Raw genomic sequence first — 18658 nt, 5'->3', positions numbered from 1 at the left:
TGATCCTACATGTTTAGTAATCATCATTTGAGGCATTCCGGGGATGCGTTTCTTTGTGGAAGTGTTGAATTCCAACATCCCATAATGATATGTGGTAAACATGAGAGCTCTAGGGAACAACATTCAGCCTCCATTTTGTCTGGCATGAGAAAAAGCAGATTTCCCGGCCATCTGGCTGCTGAATCATTCACAATCCACAGATCCCCACTTTGCCTGTGTAGTGGAGAACAAATTGTGAAATCTCCTTTATCTCCTTTAAATTGTGAAATCTCATATATATATATATACGCACACACACACAGTTGAAGTCGGAAGTTTACATACACCTTAGCCAAATACATTAAACTTAGTTTGCTCCAAATCAAATGTTTACCTCCTATATTTGTTGTTTCACCTCAAGCCTTTGAGAACCAATTTAAATGTAATGACATACATACATTATTATTCCAAGGACCAGTAGTTAACAGTGGAGCAGGTTGAGAGCTTCAAGTTCCTTGGTGTCCACAACACCAACGAACTATCATGGTCCAAACACACTAAGACAGATGTGAAGAGGGCACGCTTCTTCCCCCACAGAGGGCTAAAAAGATTTGGCATTTGCCCTCAGATCCTCAAAAAGTTCTACAGCTGCACCATCGAGAGCATCCTGACTGGTTGCATCACCGCCTGGTATGGCAACTGCTCAGCCTCTGACCGCAAGGCACAACAGAAGGTAGTTCGTACAGCCCTGTACATCACTGGGGCCAAGCTTCCTGCCACCCAGGACCTCTATACCAGGCGGTGTCAGAGGAAGGCCCTAAAAATTGCAAAAGTCTCCAGCCACCCTAGTCATAGCCTGTTCTCTCTGCTACCGCACGGCAAGCGGTACCGGAGCACCAAGTCTAGGTCCAAAAGGCTTCTAAACAGCTTCTACCCCAAGCTATAAGACTCCTGACTCAAGGGCTACCCAGACTATTTGCCATGACCTGTTACTGCTATTTTATTGTTGCTCTTCAATTATTTGTGATTTTTCTATTTTCTTTTTAAAAAATTTTCAGTTTGTTTTTGTAAATACTTACTTAAACTCTTATTTTTCTTAAAACCACATTGTTGGTTAAGGGCTTGTAAGTAAGGTCTACACCTGTTGTATTCGGCACGTGACAAATAAAATGTGATTTGATCTCTGATTTTCCTGTTCACCTTTCTCTTACTGTCACGAATTCCGCCGAAGTTGGTGCCTCTCCTTGTTCGGGCGGGGTTCGGCGGTCGTCGTCACCGTACCACCGATCCACGTTTCTTTTTTCATTTGTTATGTCTTGAGTGTTCACACCTGGTTCCCATCTCGTTTTGATTATTTCCCTATTTAACCCTCTGGTTCCCATTATGTTTTGTGCGTGATTGTTTCTTGTCTTCTTGTTAGTTGTTTGTGTCAGGATTGTTATCCCTGCGTGGATTATTGGCTTATTATTTTTTCCGAGAGTAAAGTACGTTATTTTACTCTGTTCTGTGTCCTGCGCCTGACTCTATCTGACGACTGACACTTACGTAATTACTTGCCATTGACAATACAATGGCAATATAATACCAGCCATTGACAGTACTATAATCCCATAGCAATAGTAAATCTTTTTGGGGTCTCAGTCAGTATTTATTTGGTCTCAGTGGCATTATCGTGATAAATGTAACCTTTATTTAACTTCGGCAAGTCAGTTAAGAACAAATTCTTATTTACAGTGACAGCCTACCCCGGGACAAATACGGACGATGCTGGGCCAATTGTGCGCCGCCCTATGGGACTCCCAATCACGCCCGGATGTGATACAACCTGGATCTTGATAGCATCCTGCAGGATGCCACTAGTTGTGCTAGTTGGTACTGTACTGAGAGAGAAAGCTGTTGTCTGTGCAGCCTGACTAAATATTTCATTAGTGTGACCCAGTGAATGTTTGCGTTGTCTAAAAGTGGTCCAAGCTGCCTGGTGAGAGCATGATGTGACTGAAGCACTACATCTACAGTACTGTAGCCTCCATGCACAAGTAATATCGTGATCTCGGGAATCTCGTGATGGCGCCGACAGAGATGGTCGCCCCGCTTCGCGTTCTTAGGAAACTATGCAGTATTTAGTTTATATATTATTTCCTACACTGTTACCCCAGGAAATCTTAAGTCTTATTACACAAACATTTCGCTACACTCGCATTAACATCTGCTAACCATGTGTATGTGACCAATAACATTTGATTTGATTTGAACTAAATTGGCTCATTCATCCCCCTTCCTCTCCCCTGTAACTATTCCCCAGGTCGTTGCTGTAAATGAGAATGTATTCTCAGTCAACTTACCTGGTAAAATAAGGGTTAAATAAAATACAAAACAAAATAATAGTGAAGACATCAAAAATATGAAATAACACATATGGAATCATGTAGTAACCAAAAAAGTGTGAAACAAATAAAAATATATTTTACATTTGAGATAATTCAAAGTAGCCACCCTTTGCCTTGATGACAGCTTTGCACATTCTTGGCATTCTCTCAACCAGCATCATGAGGTAGTCACCTGGAATGCATTTCAATTAACAGTGGTGTTAAAAGTTAAGTTGTGAAATTTCTTTCCTTCTTATTGTGTTTGAGCCAATCAGTTGTTTGTGACAAGGTAGGGGTGGTATACAGAAGATAGCCCTATTTGGTAAAATACCGAGTCCAAGAACAGCTCAAATAAGCAAAGAGAAATGACAGTTCTTCACTACTTTAAGACATGAAGGTCAGTCAATCCGGAAAATTTCAAGAACTTTGAAAGTTTCTTCAAGTACAGTCGCAAAAACCATCAAACACTATGATGAAACTAGCTCTCATGAGGACCGCCACAGGAAAGGAAGACCCAGAGTTACCTCTGCTGCAGAGGATAAGTTCATTAGAGTTAACAGTCTCAGAAATTGCAGCCCAAATAAATGCTTCAAGTAACCGACACATCTCAACGTCAACTGTTTAGAGGAGACTGTGTGAATCAGGCATTCATGGTCGAATTGCTGCAAAGAAACCACTACTAAAGGACACCAATAATAAGAAGAGATTTGCTTGGGCATTAGACTGGTGTAAATCTGTCCTTTGGTTTGATGAGTCCAAATTTGAGATTTTTGGTTCCAACCGCCGTGTCTTTGTGAGATGCAGAGTAGGTGAACGGATGATCTTCACATGTGTGGTTCCCACCGTGAAGCATGGAGGAGGAGGTGTGATGATGTGGGGGTGCTTTGCTGATGACACTGTCTATGATTTATTTCAAATTCAAAGCACACTGAACCAGCATGGCTACCACAGCATTCTGCAGCGATACTCCATCCCATCTGGTTTGTGCTTAGTGAGATAATCATTTGTTTTTCCAACAGGACAATGACCCAACGCACCTCCAGGCTGTGTAAGGGTGACCTGGTCTCCACAATCACCTGACCTCAACCCAATTGAGATGGTTTGGGATGAGTTGGACCGCAGAGTGAAGGAAAAGCAGCCAACAAGTGCTCAGCATTTGTGGGAACTCCTTCAAGACTGTTGGAAAAGCATTCCAGGTGAAGCTGGTTGAGAGAATGCCAAGAGTGTGCAAAGCTATCATCAAGGCAACGGGTGTCTACTATGAATAATCTAAAATGTATTATATTTCTTAACATTTTTGGGTTACTACATAATTCCATATGTGTCATTTCACAGTTTAGATGTCTTCATTATTATTCGACAATGTATAAAATAGTAAAAAATAAAGAAAAACCCTTGAATGAGTAGGTGTGTCCAAACTTTTGACTAAAGTAACTACAGACTGCTGCCTTCAACAGAAGAGCCAATGAAGACCCCTGCATTGTGTGTAGCTCCCCTTGCAAACCAATCAGATGGATGTATGGAAGCTTATCTTACATGTCTCCAAAGTATATAGAAGCACCTCAAGTACCTTTTCCAGTGATCTCCCCTCCCATAGGCCTGCTGTGACCTAATGATCTCCCCTCCCCTATGCCTGCTGTGACTTAGTGATCTCCACTCCCATATGCCTGCTGTGACCTAGTGAACTCCCCTCCCATAGGCCTGCTGTGACCTAATGATCTCCCCTCCCCTATGCCTGCTGTGACTTAGTGATCTCCACTCCCATATGCCTGCTGTGACCTAGTGAACTCCCCTCCCATAGGCCTGCTGTGACCTAGTGACCTCCCCCCCATAGGCCTGCTGTGACCTAGTGACCTCCCCTCCCATAGGCCTGCTGTGACCTAGTGACCTCCCCTCCCATATGCCTGCTGTGACCTAGTGACCTCCCCTCCCATAGGCCTGCTGTGACCTAGTGACCTCCCCTCCCATAGGCCTGCTGTGATCTAGTGACCTCCCCTCCCATATGCCTGCTGTGACCTAGTGACCTCCCCTCCCATAGGCCTGCTGTGACCTAGTGACCTCCCCTCTCAGAGGCCTGCTTTGACATAGTGACATCCTCTCCCATAGGCCTGCTGTGACCTAGTGACCTCCCCTCCCATAGGCCTGCTGTGACCTAGTGACCTCCCCTCCCATAGGCCTGCTGTGACCTCCCTACGGACCTGGTTACCTGGAGCTGACCTGGCACAACTTTTTCCTACAGCGGATTTCCCACTGACTTTCTTGTGTCTTTGGTATTTATTGAAAGGTATATTTAGTGATTTAAAATTATTAAGAACTGGATATAGCTCATTGTAGTTACATGATTGTCCAGATTGAATAGCTTGTTTATTTATCAAGAATGAACCCTTAATTGGCTTTGATTGTACACGACAACAGAAACATTGCTTCTCCATAATCACGCACTCTTGTTCCATCACATTCTGAGGAAAACATACTGTATGTCAGTTGTAACGTACTGTATGTCAGTTGTAACTAGGGTTGCACATTTTGGGGAATATTCAGAGGTGGAAACTTTCCATGGGAATTAACAGGAATATATGGGAATTAATGGAAATATATGCAAATTAATATTAATACCATTTAAATGTAGATTTTTTTGCATTGGATATAATTTACCATATCATATGGAGACAGAAACACACATTTTACCTTATCATAAGTCGATATAATTGCAAATGATTAAATCCTTCCAATAGAAATGTAAAAAACGATTTAGTTACGAACTGAACTTTAATTAAATGACTGACTCTTCACATGGGATGATTTCACTGAACAACAAAAGAAAGGGAATATTGAATGATCCCCAATGATCCATTGCATCTCCCAAAAACGTTTTCAACATACATCTGTAAAATGATAGTCTAGAAACGAAAGCTTTAGTTGTCTTCCTATCAGGCTTCCAGGTCTTCTCCCTGGACCTCCTCAATGTCCACCTCTTGAACATGAGACTCTGAGGCCTCATCTTCACTGTCACTTTCCAACCTTGTTGAGGACGGCTCGTTGTCAGGCTCAAAAAGCCTCAAATTTGCCCGGATGGCCACCAATTTTTCAACCCTCGTATTGGTCAGCCTGTTGCGTGCTTTGGTGTGTGTGTTCCCAAACAAGGACCAGTTGCACTCTGAGGTGGATGATGTTGGTGGGATTTGGAGGATGATGGAGGCAACAGAGGAAAGAGCCTCAGATCTACAAAGTCCCTTCCACCAGGTGGCTGATGAGATATGTTGGCACGACTGCCATATTGCATCTCCATCCCAAAGCCCTTGCTTGGAAGTGTACTTCGCCAGACTGCCAAGAACCTTGCCCTCATCCAGGCCAAGATGGCGAGACACGGTAGTGATGACACCATAGGCCTTGTTGATCTCTGCATTAGACAGGATGCTCTTGCCAGCATACTTGGGGTCCAACATGTACGCTGCAGCGTGTATGGGCTTCAGGCAGAAGTCTTCACACTTTTTGATGCATTTCAGAACTGCAGTTTCCTCTGCTTGGAGCAACAGTGAAGTGGGCAGGGCAGTACGGATTTCTTCTCTTACATATGCAAGCAGAGTCTGAACATCAGACAGGATGGCATTGTCTCCCTCAATCTGTGCAATGGCTACTGCTATAGGTTTCAGGAGTTTCAGGCTGCTTACCCCTCTCCCAAAATACATCATCCAGGAGGATCCTCTTGATGGGGCTGTCTGTATCGGCAGACTGTGATATGGCCATTTCTTAGACTCCTTCCCCTTCAGGAGACTGTCAAACATGATGACAACACCACCCCAACGGGTGTTGCTGGGCAGCTTCAATGTGGTGCTCTTATTCTTCTCACTTTGCTTGGTGAGGTAGAGTGCTACTATAACTTGATGACCCTTCACATACCTAACCATTTCCTTGGCTCTCTTGTGGAGTGTATCCATTGTTTTCAGTGCCATGATGTCCTTCAGGAGCAGATTCAATGCATGTGCAGCACAGCCAATGGGTGTGATGTGAGGGTAGGACTCCTCCACTTTAGACCAAGCAGCCTTCATGTTTGCAGCATTGTCTGTCACCAGTGCAAATACCTTCTGTGGTCCAAGGTCATTGATGACTGCCTTCAAGCTCATCTGCAATGTAGAGACCGGTGTGTCTGTTGTCCCTTGTCTGTGCTCTTGTAGAATACTGGTTGAGGGGTGGAGATGGTGTAATTCATTATTCCTTGCCCGCGAACATTCGACCACCCATCAGAGATGATTTCAATACAGTCTGCTTTCTCTATGATTTGCTTGATCTTCACTTGAACTCTGTTGAACTCTGCATCCAGAAAAGTAGTAGATAAAGCATGTCTGGTTGGAGGGGTGTATGCTGGGCAAAGAACATTCAGAAATCTCTTCCAATACACATTGCCTGTGAGCATCAGAGATGAATCAGTTGCATACACAGCTCGAGCAAGACATTCATCAGCATTTCTCTGACTATGCTCCTCCATTGAGTAAAAAAAAAATCTGATTCCAGGAGGACCATGAGCTGTTGTTATCGATAAGGTGTCTGATTCATTATTTTCACCTCGAATAGAGGTAGAGGGACTTTTGTGAGAGGTTGCTTGTTGTGAGCGCTAAGGGAACTGTATGCACTTGGTCAGATGATTCTGCATCTTTGTTGCGTTTATCACATATGATTTGGCATAGTATTTGCAAATGTACACAGCTTTTCCTTCTACATTAGCTTTAGTTAAATGTCTCCACACATCAGATAGTGCCTGTGGCATTTTCCTGTAAAGATTAGAAGTAGAAAAAATAGGTAAAAAAAATATATATATATACTGCTCAAAAAAATAAAGGGAAGACTTAAACAACACATCCTAGATCTGAATGAAAGAAATAATCTTATTAAATACTTTTTTCTTTACATAGTTGAATGTGCTGACAACAAAATCACACAAAAATAATCATTGGAAATCCAATTTATCAACCCATGGAGGTCTGGATTTGGAGTCACACTCAAAATGAAAGTGGAAAACCACACTACAGGCTGATCCAACTTTGATGTAATGTCCTTAAAACAAGTCAAAATGAGGCTCAGTAGTGTGTGTGGCCTCCACGTGCCTGTATGACCTCCCTACAACGCCTGGGCATGCTCCTGATGAGGTGGCGGATGGTCTCCTGAGGGATCTCCTCCCAGACCTGGACTAGAGCATCCGCCAACTCCTGGACAGTCTGTGGTGCAACGTGGCGTTGGTGGATGGAGCGAGACATGATGTCCCAGATGTGCTCAATTGGATTCAGGTCTGGGGAACGGGCGGGCCAGTCCATAGCATCAATGCCTTCCTCTTGCAGGAACTGCTGACACACTCCAGCCACATGAGGTCTAGCATTGTCTTGCATTAGGAGGAACCCAGGGCCAACCGCACCAGCATATGGTCTCACAAGGGGTCTGAGGATCTCATCTCGGTACCTAATGGCAGTCAGGCTACCTCTGGCGAGCACATGGAGGGCTGTGCGGCCCCCCAAAGAAATGCTACCCCACACCATGACTGACCCACCGCCAAACCGCTCATGCTGGAGGATGTTGCAGGCAGCAGAACGTTCTCCACAGCGTCTCCAGACTCTGTCACGTGCTCAGTGTGAACCTGCTTTCATCTGTGAAGAGCACAGGGCACCAGTGGCGAATTTGCCAATCTTGGTGTTCTCTGACAAATGCCAAACGTCCTGCACGGTGTTGGGCTGTAAGCACAAGCCCCACCTGTGGACGTCGGGCCCTCATACCACCCTCATGGAGTCTGTTTCTGACCGTTTGAGCAGACACATGCACATTTGTGGCCTGCTGGAGGTCATTTTGTAGGGCTCTGGCAGTGCTTCTCCTGCTCCTCCTTGCACAAAGGCGGAGGTAGCGGTCCTGCTGCTGGGTTGTTGCCCTCCTACGGCCTCCTCCACGTCTCCTGATGTACTGGCCTGTCTCCTGGTAATGCCTCCATGCTCTGGACACTACGCTGGCAGACACAGCAAACCTTCTTGCCACAGCTCGCATTGATGTGCCATCCTGGATGAGCTGCACTACCTGAGCCACTTGTGTGGGTTGTAGACTCCGTCTCATGCTACCACTAGAGTGAAAGCACCGCCAGCATTCAAAAGTGACCAAAACATCAGCCAGGAAGCATAGGAACTGAGAAGTGGTCTGTGGTCCCCACCTGCAGAACCTGTCCTTTATTGGGGGTGTCTTGCTAATTGCCTACAATTTCCACCTGTTGTCTATTCCATTTGCACAACAGCATGTGACATTTATTGTCAATCAGTGTTGCTTCCTAAGTGGACAGTTTGATTTCACAGAAGTGTGATTGACTTGGAGTTACATTGTGTTGTTTAAGTGTTCCCTTTATTTTTTGGAGCAGTGTACAATTCCATGTACGGATAAATAGTTAAGCAGTTAGATTAAACAACTCCTTTGTAAGATAAATGTCTTAAAATGAAATGTATGGAAACAGGTGAATTAACACTCTTTTAGCAGGCTCTAGCAAGCTAAAACCCACATGGTAGAAAAAACTAACTAGCAGAAATGGTTAACAAGTTAGAAATGATTTCTAACACATTTTGCTGTAGGCTACTATTTACTAGTTAACAGAAAATCATGTATGTCATATAAAATATATTCACCCCATCCAGTACCGTAATCAAAACTTACCAGAAAGCATGTTGTCCTTGGTTCAGACAGTATAGTAGTGTGGGCTCAATAGCATCTCATTAGTGTGCAAGATCTTGAGAATCAGCTGTACATGTGATGGAAGAATGCACTGTGCATGCAGAGGATTGCAATTCCATTGAATTGGGGATAGTTTAACCAAAATATGCCACAAGACCTAGAATTGCCTTATTATGTGTGTCCCACAAAAAAGGTCCACTGTTATAAGCTAACTTTTTTGATGAATTTGAGCAAAATTAATCCGACCTTTTGCAAGCCTAGTTGTAACATACTGTATGTCAGTTGTAACATACTGTATGTCAGTTGTAACATCTACTATCCATGCACACACTCAGAAACAAAGACAGGACTGTACTCTTCCCATTGTGTTAACAATAGCAGTCTGGGGACATCTGATACCTTGAATCGCCTTCCTGCCGTTGATGGTCTTTCACTCATTGCCTGACACACAAGCACATGCACACACACTCACGCCCAACCAAACATCTGCCACTCTTAACCGCTCCTGGTTTGGAGCATGGGAGGAGATTAATTTCTCAGAATAACTTTAGCAGCACAAGACAGTGGATGTTTTAATGTTAATTGCTGAAGTGCAGCAGACAGTAAATGGATGCTGACTCAGTAGCCAAGGTAAAGAAAAATAACATAGAAGAAATAGCTGACCCTGAAATGTACAATTGATGTTTATTAGCTAGCATCCGTGATGCGTGCCTAAGAACAGCCCTTAGCCGTGGTATATTGGCCATATACCACACCCCCCTCGGGCCTTATTGCTTTAATGAAACTACAACCTGTTAAAGATGACGTATATTAGAAGAGAGAATCATGATGACACAGACTACAGAAATATTTCCTTATAACCAGATCACATTTCAGTAATGCCAATGAACACACTTAGCTGGTACGGTACGTTTTCCACTGTATTTCCATTTCACGTTTGAATGTTCCCCTCCACAAAGAAGACCAAGGCTAACATAAATATGAGGGTGTGTTTCCACGACAAACACATGCTAGGTGTTGATGGTGTGACTGACAACACAGGCACTCTGAGGTGATGATGTAACTTTCACTCATCCCCTCTCAGACAGACAGGGGGACGGTCAGACAGAGAGAGGGACAGTCTCTGTCTGTCTCTCTCTCTCCAGGTCCTCTAAGCCAATTACAGAGCAGCATCGATTGAGGCAGCCACTTAAAAGCCTGGTCAATACAAGTGCTCCCTTAATAAACTGGTTAGGAGATGGGAACATTCCAACCACACACACACACATTACAGTATCCTATCCCTCCACATCGCCATCTATACATTTCATGATAGCATATGATTAATTATGTATAGGTAGCATATTATGTGGATTAATTACAGATACAACTAAAATACAATTGATACTGTGTAAATATTCTCAGTGGCCAGTCTTGCCCTTTTCTACTGTCCCTGGGAAAATAAATATTGATAAAACAGTATATTACACACTGATGTCAATTTTCCATGTTTACGATATATGGTAAATATCCTATATTGTAGATATGAACCAGTAATACATTACCTACAACAGCATTACCATGAATTTGTACGTGATCCTTCCTACATTTCTGCTGGTGATATAGTGACCTGGGAGCCAAGGAGAGTATCATGTCCCTAATACCATGCCTGTGTTCTGTCAGCACTTCCATTCCCCCATTAAAAGGATTGCTGGGCTATAATGATTTATGAAGGAGAACGGAGAGGTAATCAATGTAGCGGAGCCACACGCAGATTAATGATGAGGCAAATAGAAGGCAGCTGTACACAAACACAACTACCAGATCCTTTCGAGGTCAGGGGGCTGCTCAGTGTTCACATAGACCCATGATGGTGGTGGTGGTGTGTTAGGTTAAAATGTGCTTAGTAGGACTTTCAGAACAAAGAACCTGCATGTCACGAACATGACTGACAAAATGCTATTTGCTAAATATATTTTGGGTCCCTCTGAGTGGTTGTGTTCAAATCAAATCAAATTGTATTAGTCACATGCGTACACCTTACAGGTGTAGACCTTACAGTGAAATGCTTACTTACGAGCCCCTAACCGACAGTGCAGTTAAAAAAAATATGGATAAGAATAAGAGATAAAAGTAATAAGTAATTGGGGAAAAAATAACAATATATACAGGGGTGTGCCGGTACATAGTCAATGTGCGGGGGCACCGGTTAGTTGAGGTAGTATGTACAGTGAGGGAAAAAAGTATTTGATCCCCTGCTGATTTTGTACGTTTGCCCACTGACAAAGAAATTATCGGTCTATAATTTTAATGGTAGGTTTATTTGAACAGTGAGAGACAGAATAACAACAAAAAATTCCAGAAAAAAGCATGTGAAAAATGTTATAAATTGATTTGCATTTTATTGAGGGAAATAAGTATTTGACCCCCTCTCAATCAGAAAGATTTCTGGCTACCAGGTGTCTTTTATACAGGTAACGAACTGAGATTAGGAGCACACTCTTAAAGGGAGTGCTCCTAATCTCAGCTTGTTACCTGTATAAAAGACACCTGTCCACAGAAGCAATCAATCAATCAGATTCCAAACTCTCCACCATGGCCAAAACCAAAGAGCTCTCCAAGGATGTCAGGGACAAGATTGTAGACCTACACAAGGCTGGAATGGGCTACAAGACCATTGCCAAGCAGCTTGGTGAGAAGGTGACAACAGTTGGTGTGATTATTCGCAAATGGAAGAAACACAAAAGAACTGTCAATCTCACTCGGCCTGGGGCTCCATGCAAGATCTCACCTCGTGGAGTTGCAATGATCATGAGAACGGTGAGGAATCAGCCCAGAACTACACGGGAGGATATTGTCAATGATCTCAAGGCAGCGGGGACCATGGTCACCAAGAAAACAATTGGTAACACACTACGCCGTGAAGGACTGAAATCCTGCAGCGCCCGCAAGGTCCCCCTGCTCAAGAAAGCACATATACATGCCCGTCTGAAGTTTGTCAATGAACATCTGAATGATTCAGAGGACAACTGGGTGAAAGTCTTGTGGTCAGATGAGACCAAAATGGAGCTCTTTGGCATCAACTCAACTCACCATGTTTGGAGGAGGAGGAATGCTACCTTATGACCCCAAGAACGCCATCCCCACCGTCAAACATGGAGGGGGAAACATTATGCTTTGGCGGTGTTTTTCTGCTAAGGGGACAGGACAACTTCACCGCATCAAATTGACGATGGACGGGGCCATGTACCGGGTCGTGGATGGGTATTCCAGCATGATAATGACCCAAAACACACGGCCAAGGCAACAAAGGAGTGGCTCAAGAAGAAACACATTAAGGTCCTGGAGTGGCCTAGCCAGTCTCCAGACCTTAATCCCATAGAAAATCTGTGGAGGGAGCTGAAGGTTCGAGTTGCCAAACGTCAGCCTCGAAACCTTAATGACTTGGAGAAGATCTGCAAAGAGGAATGGGACAGAATCCCTCCTGAGATGTGTGCAAACCTGGTGGCCAACTACAAGAAACATCTGACCTCTGTGATAGCCAACAAGGGTTTTGCCACCAAGTACTAAGTCATGTTTTGCAGAGTGGTCAGATACTTATTTCCCTCATTAAAATGCAAATCAATTTATAACATTTTTGACATGTGTTTTTCTGGATTTTTTTGTTGTTATTCTGTCTCTCACTGTTCAAATAAACCTACCATTAAAATTATAGACTGATCATTTCTTTGTTAGTGGGCAAATGTACAAAATCAGCAGGGGATCAAATACTTTTCCCCCTCGCTGTACATGTAGGTAGAGTTAATTAAAGTGACTATGCATAGATGACAACAGAGAGTGGCAGTGGTGTGGAGAGGGGAGGGGGGGTGCAATGCGAATAGTTTGGGTAGCCATTTGACTAGATGTTCAGGAGTCTTATGGCTTGGGGGTAGAAACTGTTTAGAAGCCTCTTGGACCTAGCCTTGGCACTCCGGTACCGCTTGCCGTGTGGTAGCAGGGAGAACAGTCTATGACTAGGGTGGCTGGAGTCTTTTTAGGGCCTTCCTCTGACACCGCCTGGTATAGAGGTTGGTGATGTGGACACCAAGGAACTTGAAGCTCTCAACCTGCTCCACTGCAGCCCCGTGGATGAGAATGGGTGCGTGCTCGGTCCTTTTTCCTGTAGTCCACAATCATCTCCTTTGTCTTGTTGTGATCTGTTCAGCCATGATGACACCATGACACCCAGAATTATTTATCTCTAGATATCTAGGGACATGCTGTCCTCTGTGAGCATTGTAGGTTTTCAAGTTTCAAGTTTTAATGTCACATGCACAAGTTCAGTGAAATGCCTTTCAGCGACTTGATAGAGGGATGAGGCCACTGTCTTTATCGAAGGGACTGTTTAGGGGGGAAAGCAGGTCCCCAACTGTGCTGGTCTGGATGCAGGCTGGATGGAGTGAGTCTCAAAAGAAAGAGAGAGGGGAGAGAAAGAGCGGCCAGACACACAATGCTGCTGCTGCCCAAGCCCAGCACAACAGGCCATTCTTTCAGCTCCGCGACACAACACACAGCTGAGTCTCCACCGCTATTCTCCTGCTGTTCCCCCTCTCCCCTTTACAATATGGGGGAAAACAGAGGGGGGGTGAAGCGAGCAAATAGAGAGAAAGACTAATACAATCTTAAGCTTAATTATCCAGAAATCAGCTAAAATACACAAAAGACTCGAAGGTTTGTCATTTCTTTCTCCATACTAAAAGCTCGGTCAGCACAGGCATGCAGGATGAAAGAATGAGAAAGGAGATTTAAATGTTCCATTGAAAGAGTAAACTGGGAGAGACAGAGAGGAGGGGGTTAGTAGACTGGCACAGGCAGAGAGTTAAGGGATAACGTCCTACAACAATAGGCGAGTGTGTCAACAGATCAGCGTTTAAAAATCAGCCACTCCGCTGTCCAAATAGTGTCTCAGCACACAGACACACACACAGAGAGACAAGCTGCTCCGTTATCACACACACAGACACAAACACACACAATCTGCTCCGCCATCACCCATCACATACGGCACAATACATCACAGCTCATCAATATCACCAGAGACCTGCATATGCACTGATTCACCCTGAATTTTAGCTTAATAATTCACTGAATTATTCTCTCCCTCCCTCCCTCGCTCTACCCATCTATCATCCCCCACCACCTAATCCCAGAAGCTAGGGCATCACTACACGCAAGACAAAAGGTAAATGTCACAGATTTACCTCAGTGGCGTTGCTGCTCCACTCCCTCTATTTTATTCCATAGGAATATTCATAGCAGCGTACATCCAAACAGGCAGAGATTTTAGGGTCTTCCTCCCCCCCAAAACCATCCATGGATCATCCAGTCATTCGCCTGTGAGCATAGTGCTAGCTAGCTCACGCAGGCACACACAGGCAGCAGACGGCTAGTAGGCAGCTAGCTGCCTTTTTCCCCTCAAAGCTCCACAACCAGAGCAGAGCAAATTAAAGGTCCTGCCCAGTTTAGAGGCTAAGCCAATGTGAGCTATTCACACTTCAGCTCCTATCTGGGGCCAATGGCTGCAGCCCCACAGACTCCCCCCCCCGCCGCCGTCGCATGTATGCCCCCGCCCACAGCAACTCAGATACGTTCTCTCTCCCGCTTTCTCCAACACTCTGTATTTATCTCTATTTCTCTCTCTGTGTAAATTTCTCCCTCTGTAAACCTTCTACCCTCCCTCTCTCCCTCTTTCTCTCTCTTTTACACACACACACATGACGTCGACCGACCCATACCCCTCCAGATAAAACTAGGCAGTTTCATCAGCCTCATGCAGGTCTCGTGACAATGAGGCAATCATCACTTCAAAAGCAAGTGCTGAGCTACGACAGTGATCTCCAAACATGTTCCTGGAGAGATACCCTCCTGTAGGTTTTCATTCCAACCCCAGTTGTACCTGACCGGATTCATCTTATCAACCGGCTAATTATTAGAATCAGGTGCGCTATATTAGGGTTTGAGCGAAAGCCTACAGGGCGGTAGCTCTCCAGGAAAAGGGTTGGAGAGCCCTCATACATATGTATGTGAAAGCATGGGTTGAGTTGCTGGATTGTAAAGGTCCATTAAGTTTGGACTGGGGCTAGATGCTAGGCTACAGAGAGGACTAGGGCATGGTTGAGAGATGTAGACCCAGAGTTACGCTAGATAAGCAGGGCAGGCCCATACCTGAATGAATACAGCTGCCTGCTACACAGGGTTTATCCAACCTGCCCACCAACCATGTGAGCTGCCCTGGGGGGCCAGGACTACAGCTCTAACTTTGTTTATTCACTCACCACTGGAGAAGGCCACACCAAAGAAACATTGATACAAGTAACCAATGAAGAGAAAAACTGATTTAGCTCTAATCAGTAATAGTATAATCCAGATGTGTGGACATTAGTCTAGTCCGTAGTAAAACTGTAATTTGAGTGATTATGATGTGGATGTTTTTCTTGAAAAGAAAATGACTCATCTCCTCTAACAACGAAATGATGGGTTGAGAAATGACATCGGCAATAATATTCATAACGTAGCCTACATCAAAGTCTGAAACGCTGGAGATATCGAAAGTTATTTGGCACGACAATGAGAGAGAACGAGAGAGAGCGTTAAGAATAACAATACTAACAATAACATGAACAATAACGTTAACATTAACAATACTAACATTAACAATAACGTTAACATTAACAATACCAACAATAACATTAACACTAACAATAACGTTAACATTAACAATACTAACATTAACAATAACGTTAACATTAACAATACCAACAATAACGTTAACATTAACAATACTAACATTAACAATAACGTTAACATTAACAATACCAACAATAACGTTAACACTAACAATAACGTTAACATTAACAATACTAACAATAACGTTAACATTAACAATACTAACAATAACGTTAACATTAACAATACTAACATTAACAATAACGTTAACATTAACAATACTAACATTAACAATAACGTTAACATTAACAATACCAACAATAACGTTAACACTAACAATAACGTTAACATTAACAATACTAACAATAACGTTAACATTAACAATACTAACAATAACGTTTAACATTAACAATACTAACATTAACAGTAACGTTAACATTAACAATACTAACAATAACGTTAACATTAACAATAACGTTAACAATACTACACTGTCATGGTAGATGTTTCCATGGGGAGGTACCATTTCCAAACATATCTCACCTGCGTCGCAAAAGCTACCCACAAAACCCTGACTTCAGTGGATGAACACCAAATGACACCCACAACGTGTCTCTATAGTACTGAAGACTAGTGAAACAGAACAGGATAGTAGCCCGATGTAGACAACAAAGTGTGAGACTTTCCAAAGCAGAGGGAAGGAGAGAGCCAAGCAGAGGGAAGGAGGGAGCCAAGCAGAGGGAAGGAGGGAGCCAAGCAGAGGGAAGGAGGGAGCCAAGCAGAGGGAAGGAGAGAGCCAAGCAGAGGGAAGGAGAGAGCCAAGCAGAGGGAAGGAGGGAGCCAAGCAGAGGGAAGGAGAGAGCCAAGCAGAGGGAAGGAGGGAGCCAAGCAGAGGGAAGGAGGGAGCCAAGCAGAGGGAAGGAGGGAGCCAAGCAGAGGGAAGGAGGGAGCCAAGCAGAGGGAAGGAGGGAGCCAAGCAGAGGGAAGGAGGGAGCCAAGCAGAGGGAAGGAGGGAGCCAAGCAGAGGGAAGGAGAGAGCCAAGCAGAGGGAAGGAGGGAGCCAAGCAGAGGGAAGGAGAGAGCCAAGCAGAGGGAAGGAGGGAGCGGCTGCTATTTTTAGTGTTTCAGGATGAATCATTTCTCACCCTGTGATCCTCTGATTGTTTGGTGAGAAATTATAGATGGCCACATGAACATTTCCTGTCTCCCATCAATCAGGATGTAGCCTATCATACCTTCCACCTGGAGGTAGCTGGCCGAACTCACTAACACACACAAACACAATATACTGCATGTATGATAACAAACTTTGTTCACACACACATACACACAATACAGGAGTCACACAAACACTATCATAAGATCACACACAAGGGAGTCAAATATTTCAAGAAATCTGACAGAAACAGTGAATCTTTGTTCATCATCAATAGTTTATTTTTCGAGGATTTTGCCGATCCTCCAAAACACGATAGTAACATAATTGCAGTCCATCGTCCACCATTCATTCCATATCACTAGATTCCTTGGAAGAATGTAATGATGCTTTCCTGCTCTATTAATAGTAGGGAGAGATTGGACATGGTTTATTCAGACATGTGTGCTCTCTGTTCTTTCTCTCTCTCTGATCCCTAGACAGTTATGTCTCCCAAATTGGCCCGAGCAGATCGGCGGGATGGAGAAGGCAGGACTAGAGTCCACCTCTGAGCCAATGAGCTAGTCAACGAGGAAGTGATACACTCAGAGAGTAAGCATCATCAGACTGCACTCTGGGAAGAGAGTGATCTAACCAATCAGAATGATCCCTCAAAACGGACCTAAAGACAACCTTGACCTAAAAAGGGGTCTCTTCAGTCAAAACTGGTCACCATGGATATGTTAAAAATGATACACTGTTTCCTTATACTGTAGCTTCTTTGAAAATCCCACTGTAAATATGGTTTTGTTGAGTAAATGAATTCAAACGTGCATCTATGTAGCACTCAAATAATTCAATTGTAGAATCCTGGTGATTGGGCTGATTGAATAGGGCCCCAAACTGTATTTCTATCTTGGAAATATCTGGTATCAGAATGAATGGTGGATGACTTTACACAGACCTGGTATCAGAATGAATGGTGGATGACTTTGCACAGACCTGGTGTCAGAATGAATGGTGGATGACTTTGCACAGACCTGGTATCAGAATGAATGGTGGATGACTTTGCACAGACCTGGTATCAGAATGAATGGTGGATGACTTTACACAGACCTGGTATCAGAATGAATGGTGGATGACTTTGCACAGACCTGGTATCAGAATGAATGGTGGATGACTTTGCACAGACCTGGTATCAGAATGAATGGTGGATGACTTTGCACAGACCTGGTATCAGAATGAATGGTGGATGACTTTGCACAGACCTGGTATCAGAATGAATGGTGGATGACTTTACACAGACCTGGTATCAGAATGAATGGTGGATGACTTTACACAGACCTGGTATCAGAATGAATGGTGGATGACTTTACACAGACCGTTATGGTCCTAGGTGTAAAACAACCTCGTAGAAAGTAAAACTGGATCACTATATCAGCAGAATCAGAAGGTACCAGAGTAAGGAGATAAATATTTGAGATTGTTTTGGATGATCTGCACATTGGTATAAGGAATAGTAAAGTCAAAGGCTGCCACCCCCAGTGCCCTCCACCACCCACTCCTACTGCTGGGTTGTCAATCACACAAAGTGTGTGTGTGTGTGTGTGTGTGTGTGTGTTTACATCATTGGGGTTTAATACGGCTTCAAAACACATAGGATGCATTACACACACACACAACAAATATGTTGTGTTCATACATACACACAACCCGCCTACACACACACAACCCCACTACACGCACACACAACAACACACACTACTCAGCACCTGTCATCATGTCATTACAATGCACAAAC

The 18658-nt window shown here is 43.9% G+C and overlaps 1 protein-coding gene across 14 annotated transcripts in view; it reads right to left on the bottom strand.

Annotated features, from left to right (window-relative positions):
• The window catches only part of LOC106566645 (membrane-associated guanylate kinase, WW and PDZ domain-containing protein 1), a 196715-nt gene that overhangs the window by 91541 nt on the left and 86516 nt on the right, over positions 1 to 18658 (bottom strand). The window contains exon 1 of one of the 14 annotated variants that reach the window (XM_045693039.1): positions 14258 to 14546. The exons of the other annotated variants lie outside the window; for them this stretch is intronic. The gene's annotated coding sequence lies outside the window, so the exon portion shown is untranslated. Of the gene's footprint in view, positions 1 to 14257; positions 14547 to 18658 lie in introns of those variants that run through there. 14 annotated transcript variants of the gene reach the window in all.

The sequence above is a fragment of the Salmo salar genome, chromosome ssa13, assembly GCF_905237065.1.
Source record: "Salmo salar chromosome ssa13, Ssal_v3.1, whole genome shotgun sequence".
Taxonomy (NCBI): domain Eukaryota; kingdom Metazoa; phylum Chordata; class Actinopteri; order Salmoniformes; family Salmonidae; genus Salmo; species Salmo salar.
This window is presented reverse-complemented; position numbering and strand designations above follow the sequence as displayed.